The sequence below is a fragment of the Schistocerca americana genome, chromosome 4, assembly GCF_021461395.2.
Source record: "Schistocerca americana isolate TAMUIC-IGC-003095 chromosome 4, iqSchAmer2.1, whole genome shotgun sequence".
Lineage (NCBI taxonomy): Eukaryota > Metazoa > Arthropoda > Insecta > Orthoptera > Acrididae > Schistocerca > Schistocerca americana.
In genome coordinates this window covers 334,207,386-334,217,408 of record NC_060122.1, presented here as the reverse complement: position 1 = coordinate 334,217,408, position 10,023 = coordinate 334,207,386, and the positions used below count along the sequence as shown (strand labels likewise).

Here is a 10,023-nt window from a genome sequence, read left to right as displayed (position 1 = left end):
ATATTTGGACCGGTCACGATCAGTGGACCACCATGTGTACTAACATACATTAATTGGAATTGTTTTGACTTAGTTTACATGTCCAGCGAAGATTTCACACTATTTTCTTGGCGGTGATGGTCAGGCGCACTAGGATACAGCAACGACTGTTACGACTTTAGCAAGTGTCGGAAGAGACGCGATAACTAATAGAAGTACGGACAGGTTAGCGATACAACTGCTGTTGCGTTCATGAATAGCTGACTTGGTGCGGAAGGAGCTGAACAAGGGAAAATTAATAGCCGCAGATAAACGTAAGAATATTCAGAACTGACTGTAGAGCATGTTGTGCGTATTAGTTATTTACAGATATACAGATTAGTACGAAACAGGAAAAGAGCCGTCTAAAAAGTCTTTAAAAGATGTGCGGCAAAGTGTCTGCCGTGATGGTAGCGTGTATCAGGGGACCAGCGCCGGGAGGAGACTCACCTCACTCGCGCGGCCTCCCTGTTGATCCGTTTTGCTCCGCTGATCAAGGCTGTTCCGCTAATTTTTCCACGAAACATGACCGCTCAGCTTCACTATTTAGGCGCTTTTTGTCCCCTTCCCTCCTACCGTGGCCGCTGCGATGTTTTGTCCCGATGAGGTGTTGTTCTCAGCGACCTTGAAAAGCAGTGATGACGCAGGTAGAGGTCACTACAGAACGAAACACATGCTATATAAACTCCAGCCACACGATGGATCAGCATTAGCATTACCAGCAACACAGCTTCGGCTTCAGTAGCAATCGTCAGTATGAAAGCGGCAACGGTAAGTAGCTTCACATCCTGTTATCAACATCGCCGACCTGACTAGTGAAAGTCAACAGTTTCCTCTAAACTGTTATGTGTTTAGGCCGTATTAAGTAAATTGTGGTAGTTTGCAAGAAGAACCTTTTTTTGCATGCTGCAAAGGATTCTTTATTTATGTATCCATTATAAGAAAATATTCATGATTTCTTATCATTTTATTTATTCACCGATGTGCAGCATACAAAGAGGCGTTTTCTTCTAAACTACTGAAAATTATACCCTACACGGTGCGCCTCCTAAGAGTCTCAAACGGATTTTCTTCGATGTTTTGGTAGATATTTGCAATTCTGTTTTTGCTAGAGTCAGCCCAAACAAATACTGCTCATCAGGTCTATTATGCGATGCCAGTGTCGACGGAAAGCGTCGGTTTGTTTCCCGTTACAAACAAAATGACTTTTAAAAGGGGACTTTTACTTGCCCATTTGATAGAGCGGTTCCAGATTAGTCTAGTGCGATACTCGTTTTATCTATGCGTGTTAACAGGGTCATTATAAATATGAAGAATAACCAAGCCTCCAGCAGCGACATCACTGTCCTGGCCTGCGCTGACTGCCGCCGCCCCGCAGAACGCTACTCAGGCGCTGCTGCAGTCCTGATCATTCTTCGTGTTTTAACTCACCCTGTTAACACACATCGATAAAACGAATATCGCACTAGACTAATTTGGAACCGATCTGTTGAATGGGCACGTAAAATTACGACTCAAAGAAACATTTCGCTTGTAACGGGAAATTAAACGGCTCTTTCCGTTGGTACTCGCCGCGCCATGAAAGACGTGACTAGCAATATTTGTTTGGACTAACTTCAGTTACACAATGCAAAAAGTAAATTGAAAATCCTGCTGGAGCGCCAGAGAAAATGCAGCTGACAACTATAAGGAAGGGCACCCTGTATAGCCGCTACAAAAAATGGGGGCCACAAGATTTTTTTTTATTATTTTAAGGAAGTTTATCTTTTGAGTCATTAATGGTAATGACAATTGCTCCCAATCCAATGGAGGCTTTTATATTTCATTCTACATTTGCGATCGTTGCTGTCCATGTCGCTAATTATTTCCTACACTACTGGCCATTAAAATTGTTGCACCACGAAGATGACGTGCTACAGACGCGAAATTTAACCTACAGGAAGAAGATGCTGTGATATGCAAATGATTAGCTTTTCAGAGCATTCACACAAGGTTCGCGCCGGTGGCGACACCTACAACGTGCTGCATGAGGAAAGTTTACAACCGATTTCTCATACACAAACAGCAGTTGACCGGCGTTGCCTTGTGAAACGTTGATGTGATGCCTTGTTTAACGAGGAGAAATGCGTACCATCACGTTTCCTACTTTGATGAAGGTCGGATTGTAGCCTATCGCGAATGTGGTTTATCGTATCGCGGCATTGCTGCTCGCGTTGGTCGAGATCCAATGACTGTTAGCAGAATATGGAATCGGTGGGTTCAGGAGGGTAATACGGAACGCCGTGCTGGATCCCAACGGCCGCGTATCACTAGCAGCCGAGATGACAGGCGTCTTATCCGCATGGCTGTTACGGATCGTGCAGATGGGGACGTTTGCAAGACAACAACCATCTGCACGACGTTCGCAGCAGCATGGACTATCAGCTAGGAGACCATGGCTGCGGTTACCCTTGACGCTGCATCAGAGACAGGAGCGCCTGCGATGGTGTACCTAACGACGAACCTGGGTGCACGAATGGCAAAACGTCATTTTTTTGGTTGAATCCATGTTCTGTTTACAGCATCATGATGGTCGCATCCGTGTTTGGCGACATCGCGGTGAACGCACATTGGAAGCGTGTATTCGTCATCGCCATACTGGCGTATCACCCGGCGTGATGGTATGGGGTGCCATTGGTTACACGTCTCGGTCACCTCTTGTTCCCATTGACGGCACTTTGAACAGTGGACGTTGCATTTCACATGTGCTACGACCCGTGGCTCTACCCTTCATTCGATCCCTGCGAAACCCTACATTTCAGCAGGATAATGCACGACCGCATGTTGCAGGTCCTGTACGGGCCTTTCTGGATACAGAAAATGTTCGATTGCTGCCCTGGCCAGCTCATTCTCCAGATCTCTCACCAATTGATAACGTCTGGTCAATTGTGGCCGAGCAACTGGCTCATCACAATACGCCAGTCACTACTCGTGATGATCTGTGGTATCATGTTGAAGCTGCATAGGCAGCTGTACCTGTACACGCCATTCAAGCTCTGTTTGACTCAATGCCCAGGCGTATCAACGCCGTTATTACGGCCATAGGTGGTTGTTCTGGGTACTAATTTCTCAGGACCTCTGCACCCAAATTGGGTGAAAATGTAATCACACGTCAGTTCTAGTATAATATGTTTGTCCAATGAATACCCGTTTATCATCTGCATTTCTTCTTGGTGTAGCAATTTTAATGGCCAGTAGTGTAAATTCTACGTTGGCATCATTAGATTGGTTGCGATTCCGTTAGAGATCTATTCACCACACAATAGTTCACTGTAAAAAATATATAAGTGTCATATGGCAATGTTGGATGGGATAGTTTGAGCTGCCTATCGGAGAGGGTGTTCTAATCCGTGCGCATCGGCCTCTTTTATTGACGGTATGTGGGAATTGGTGAAGCATGTGTATTTGCGGATCATAGGTGAGTGTAATGGATGTGTATATGGTGTAGCTTTGTCTTTGTGCTGTATGATCACCATCAGAGAAGGGTGAGGGTAAGTCCCGACGCCAGTACATAGCCCCTCTCTCATAGCACCAAATAGGACGCCAAATTTAATGTCCCCATCCGACGGACGGACCACCAAGAACAATGTCACACGCTCTCGCTCAAAGAGACACTGCGGAGAGGTTTGGAATTTAGTCCAGGAAATTATCGCCAAGACTGGTGATCAGAAACTTTATAACAGCGCCTCTCCTCCCAATGCCAGTCATATTCCGGCAATGAAAATGTCATCCGCGAACAGGATTCGAACAGACGTACTCCTGAGTTAAGCGTCATCGCACTGGCGTGCGTTAGCGATCTCAGCTAAGGACGTGGATGTAATTTTTTGTGATCACGGAGAGTAAAACGCTGGGAAATTAGGTGAAAATTCTGAAATATGGCGACAGAATCACCTGCAGATGTTTTCGTTGATATTGGTCTGCTTCTTCTCTTGTGGCCTTTCAGTTCATTCCGAAACTCGACATCACCAACATTTGTCAGCCAGTTATCCCCTTCCGACGGGCCGAGTGGTTCTAGGCGGTACAGTCTGAAACCGCGCGACCGCTACGGTCGCAGGTTCGAATCCTGCCTCGGGAATGGATGTGTGTGTGATGTCCTTAGGTTAGTTAGGTTTAAGTAGTTCTATATTCTAGGGGACTGATGACCACAGCAGTTAAGTCCCATAGTGCTCAGAGCCATTTGAACCATTTGAACCCCTTCCGACGCTGTAGCTTTCCACCCCCTACAGCCAGCTATCTGCAGGTCCTCCACGACTCCAACTACCCATCTGGTTCTCGGCCCTCCTTGACCTTCCGAATTTCTATCTAATATCCTTTTAGCTACTTCCGCATCTACTTCCATATCTCTCTCTCACATGCCCTTGCCATCTCTATGTTACCCTTTTAATAGGTGGATCTTTACTTACAGTGTACAGATCATGAGCGTACCATTTTTCTCTTTAACAGACTATACCAATGACCCTTCGAAGTACATTTCTCTTAAAGGCATCTAATATTCCAATATCTTTTGATGTTCAAGTTTCCAAGTGACAAGTAAGCACTGGGCACATAAGTGTTTCATAAATGCGTAATTTGGTGATACGATTTCCGAATCTTTAGGAAAATAACTTGCTTTATTGCAAAACAGTCCCTGTTTGCTGTCATTAATATCTGTTTAATTTCAGAAAAAAAACACAGACTGTCGATTCTAGATATTTGACCTACTTAGCTATCTTACAAGTACAACTTCTCAGTGTTATTGAGGATGGTCTGTTCTCCTTCAGCGCTTTCAACGGTTTTCTGCCGGCTGATATTCAATTTCATTCCTACTTGCCTTAACGTTTAGTTGTAGGATTACTCTTTGCTCCTTTGTTGTTATCTAGTCCTGAATCGAATAATTGGTATTCGGTGTCACGATCGCTGCTGTGATGTATGCTGTAAGTATTAGGACAGCCGACAGCATAATAATCCTTTGGTCCATCAGCCTGATGCGTTGACATTTAGCAGTGCTCATGTCATGTTGGCACGAGAAAGTAGTCTATTCTAGCAGCTCATCGATAATACCTGGCTGTTGTGTTGGTAAACAGCGGTAAAAGTTCGAATGAGAAAAAAATCTTTTTCAAATTCCGTTGCAAAGACTGAGAAGCAAACACAACCTTAGGACAACAAGTCTTGATCTAATACATCCGATTGTACAATACTGCAGCTCTACACTGACGAAAAAAAATCTCAGCACAAAAATTAAAGAATGCAAATAAAATTTCGGGCAGGTACGTGTCTAGGGAACATATATAATTGATTAACATTGCAAGATCACAGGTTAATGTAATCGTGAGACAGCCATTGCAAATGTGAAATGCTGGTACATTGCTAAACTGTGTAACCGCCAGAACTTTGAATGTTAGCTTGCAAACCTCCATGCATTGGATTGTACAGGTGCCGGATGTCAGCATGTAGGATGTAGTTCCGTGCCTGTTGCAGTTGCTCAGTCGGTTAATGATGTTTGTACATGACGCTCCATTAAAGATAGATCTGGTGTTAGAGCAGCCCAAGGCAACAGGTCGACATTCTGCAGAGCATGGTGGGTTACAACAGCTGTATGTGGGCGAGGGCTATCCTGTTAGAAAACATACCATGGAATGCTGTTCATGAGTGACAGCACAACAGGTCGAATCAACAGATTGACGTACAAATTTATAGTCAGAGAGCGTGGGATAACCACGAGAGTGTAACCGCAGCCCAGATCGTAACTCCAAGTGTTGGCGCAGTGTATGTAGCACGTAGATAAGTTGGTTGCAAGTCCCCGACTGGCCTTCTAACTAACAAACAGCCATCATTGGCACGGAGGCAGAACCAGCTTTCATCAGACAACACAACAGACACCTCCACCCTGACCTCCAATGAGCTCTCGCTTGACACACTGAAGTCGCAAATGACGATGGTTTGGGGTCAGTGGAGTGTACGCTACAAGACGTCTGGCTCGGAGCTGTCTTTGAAGAAACCGATTAATAAGAATACTGCTGTTCAGATTGCTCCTGCAGTTGCAGTACGATGCGCCAGAGCCATATACTGAACACCATGGTCTTCCCTCTCGGTAGTGCCACTTGGCCGTCCTGAACCCGGTCTTCTTGCAACCGTACATTCCTGTGGCCACCACTGCCAGCAATCACGTACAATGGCTACATTCCTTCCAAGCCTTTCTGCAGTATCGCAGTAGGAACATCGAGCTTCTTGTCGACCGTTTACACAACCTCATTGAAACTCAGTGAGGAACTGTTAACGGCTTCTTTGTCGTCTTAAAGACATTATTTACCAATATCAAGTCACCACGTCTAATTTCAAGGGTATCTAACTCTCACGACAGCGTGTATTTAAAGCAAACCTGGTCTGCATCCTCATAGTGCTGCTACTAGCGCCACTCTTACGCTACTGGCGCGAAATTTTGATAGACGTTACCTTTCACATATAGAAACACGCCTGACAACTTTCGTTTATAACGCGCAACTCTTGCTTGTGTTGTGACTTCTTTCCTTCAATGCATTTAGGCCACCAGTGCCTTCAGAGAAGAAACTGATGCTAGCTGATACAGTGTGTCCACTCCATATAACTAGATACCAGTATTAGCCAACTTTGCTTCCCCTCAACTACCAAGACTAACAACGTTTAAGAAGCTGTTTCTAAAATGCAGCAGAAATGTGCTCATATGAATGTATTGTGATGGTGATCCACAGATCGACGAAAATTAAAATCTCAACATCCCGCGTGATAACTAGGCAAGAAACTCATATAACACAGTACAAAATGGATGAAACTCGGAGAAAATAATTGACCAGTTAAGACTGGTCTCTGATTCTTTCACGCTATCTCTAGGCTTAATCTGCCCACGAAAGACCTAAACATCACTGAATCATATTCGACCAGACCATAAGACATGCAGCTTCTGCTCTGAATCATAGCTTCTATATTCCTAAAACTCTGTTTTCTATCCATCATATCCTCTGAGTTCTTTAAAAGCGGAATATAGTTACTACAGCAGTCACCGTTGCGAGCAATGTGGTGTTCCGCGCTGAATTCATCGTAAAATCTCATAAGATCACCATCAACAGTGTCGCAAGACCTCACTCTGGAAATCAAAGCCGCGCGGGATTAGCCGAGCGGTCTAGGGCGCTGCAGTCATGGACTGTGCGGCTGATACCGGCGGAATTTCGAGTCCTCCCTCGGGCATGTGTGTGTGTGTTTGTCCTTAGGATAATTTAGGTTAAGTAGTGTGTAAGCTTAGAGACTGATGACCTTAGCAGTTAAGTCCCATAAGATTTCACACACTTTTTTTTTAATCAAACGAAGACATCAGCACAAGACCTAATGATCAGGGGCTTCATCATATTACATCTCTTGTTGGACAGTTTTTGGTGATAAAAGTTCCTTTCAACAATCAGTACCTAAACGCAGTACCTCTGCTTCGAATGAAGATTAGTGAACTCGGGCACAACACGTGATTACAAAGAGGAACGTCACGGGATACCTCCCCACTTTGCGTGGGACCTCCTTTTGCACACCGTAGTGTAGCAACTCGAGATGACATGGACTCAACAAATCGTTGGAAGTCCTCTGCATGAGTAGTGAGCCATGCTGCCTCTACAGCCGTTCACAATTGCGAATGCGTTGCCAGTGCAGTAGTTTGTGCACGAACTGACCTCTCGATTATGTCCCATAAATGTTCGACGGGATTCATATCGGGCGATCTGGTTGTGCAGATCATTCACTCGAATTGTCGGAATGTTCTTCAAACCAATCGCGAACAATAGCGTGACCCAGTGACATGGCCCATTGTCGTACATAGAAATTCCATTTATGAATACCTGCAAATGGCCTCCAAGTTGCCTAATATAAACATTTACAATAATGATTGGTTCATTTGGACCGGAGGAACCAGTCCATTCTACGTAAACACAGCCAAAACCATTATGGAGGCACCACCAGTTTGCACAGTGCCTTGTTGACCTGAGTTGCCTGAGTCCATGGCTTCATGGGGTCTGCGCCCCACAACGAACTCTACCACTAGCTCTTACCAACTGAAACCGGGACTTACCTGTCCAGGCCATGGTGTTGCAGTCGTCTAGAATCTAACCGATATAGTTACGAACCCAGGAGACGTCCTGCAGACGATGTGGTGCTCTTAGCAAAGGCACTCGCCGCAGTCGTCTGCTGCCATAGGCCATTAACGGGAAATTTCGTCTCACTGTCCTAACGGATACGTTCGTCGTACGTCCCATATTGATTTTTGCGGTTATTTCAGACAGCGTTACTTGTCTGTTAGCACTGACGACTCTTCGCCGCTCTCGGTCGCTAATTGACGGCGTCGGCCAATGCGTTGTCCGTGTGAGAGGTAATGCCTGAAATTTTGTATTCTCAGCACACTCTTGAAACTGTGGATCGCGGAATATTGAATTCCCTAACGATTTACGAAACATAATGTCCCGTGCACCTAGCTCCAGCTATCGTTCCGCGTTCAAAGTCTTTTAATTCCCGTCGTGTAACCATAATCACGTCGGAAACTTTTTCGCATGAATAAGCTGAATATCAATGGCAGCCCTATCGCCATCAGTATATGTGCATATCGCTGTCCCATAACTTCGTCACATCAGTGTACAGTCTGCCCCACAGTACACGTAATAGCACTCTCCTATTTTCTTTTCTCTTTTCGTTCAGTCTTGACCGACTCTCTGACATGAGTAGCTCCTCTCCATAATTTTCTCTCTTGAGCTCTCCCCTACGACTCAGTCACGGTTATTTCTGACACCATGCACCACTGTGTTTACTCATCATAGCTGCTATTCCAGTATCACTCCTTCTACAGGGAACAACCCAAAATTATCTTTAACTAAAGTAATTGTGACTTCCGTAATCTAAGCCGTCGCAGAGCTTAGTTGATGATTATTTTTGCTGTCCACAGGACCCCCTTAGGAGTCGCTCTCGTAGTTATTAGCAAATAAAAATAAGGAAGATGTGAATTGTGAGAAAGCTGTGTTGTTTACAGGTCTTCCTCCTGGTGGCGCTGTTGGTGGCAGTGTGCCTTACCCAGATGGCATATGCTGGAGGTGGTGGCGACAAGGGACATGGCGGTGGCCATGGTGGTGGCCATGGAGGACATGGCGGCCATGGCGGCGGCCACGGTGGACACGGCGACCATGGGGGAAAAGGCCACGGGGGGAAAGGCCACTGAGGGCACCTAGCAACGGCGCGATCGTAGCTGTGAATCACAACCTAATACCAGCTGCATCATGTGCATACACTGAGGAGAGTACTGATATTGCTATAACAAATTATCTGTTATTTGTGAAATTCGTCTTTCTCTGCTTTAGCGAATTAATTTTGTGTGTACACTGAGCAGAACAGCTCATTGTAGCTGTGATGGAGAGTGAAATATAATTACAAAAATGTAGTTAATTTTTTTAAAAAGTGTAAAATAATTCACAAAAGCTCCGTTTTTATTTCCCTCCACAGTACTACTTTTCCTGGTGATACCGAAGATCATTCAATTCAGAAAATACAGCTGAGCATCTGTGTTTATGTCAGTGGCTGCCAACATTGCTGTTCACTGCTCCTAAATGGCTGTTGACTGAGCTAAATAGAAAAACATTGAAATACAAACATCCTCAATCAGTGAATTCCATGTCCGATTTGACGCAGATCTCAGAGATTTTGAGGTCCACATTGTGGACTGTTTCACTTGTTCCCTTTGGCCTGAATATCGAATGATCATGAAAGTTACAAATTGATGAATTCGCAGCATTCAATTTTCACCTGTATTGGGTCAACTCTTTCGTGTAAAAAAATAATAAAAATATATTTTTATTCACATTATCATCGTAAAACGTTCCAATGCAGATGCGGAGTGGAATTTTGTTAACAAATGTTGTACTGTACACTATCTGATCAAAGGTATCCGGACAGGCTATTTTAACGAAATCGTCGAAATTTCGTTAAAGA

At 44.7% G+C, this 10,023-nt stretch overlaps 1 long non-coding RNA gene across 1 annotated transcript; it reads left to right on the top strand.

The window, feature by feature from the left end:
* Nucleotides 1-687: 687 nt before the first annotated feature.
* Nucleotides 688-9,475, top strand: LOC124614016. The gene is made up of 2 exons (XR_006979679.1): nucleotides 688-789; nucleotides 9,071-9,475. It is a non-coding gene; the product is annotated as an uncharacterized LOC124614016 (long non-coding RNA).
* Nucleotides 9,476-10,023: the final 548 nt, after the last annotated feature.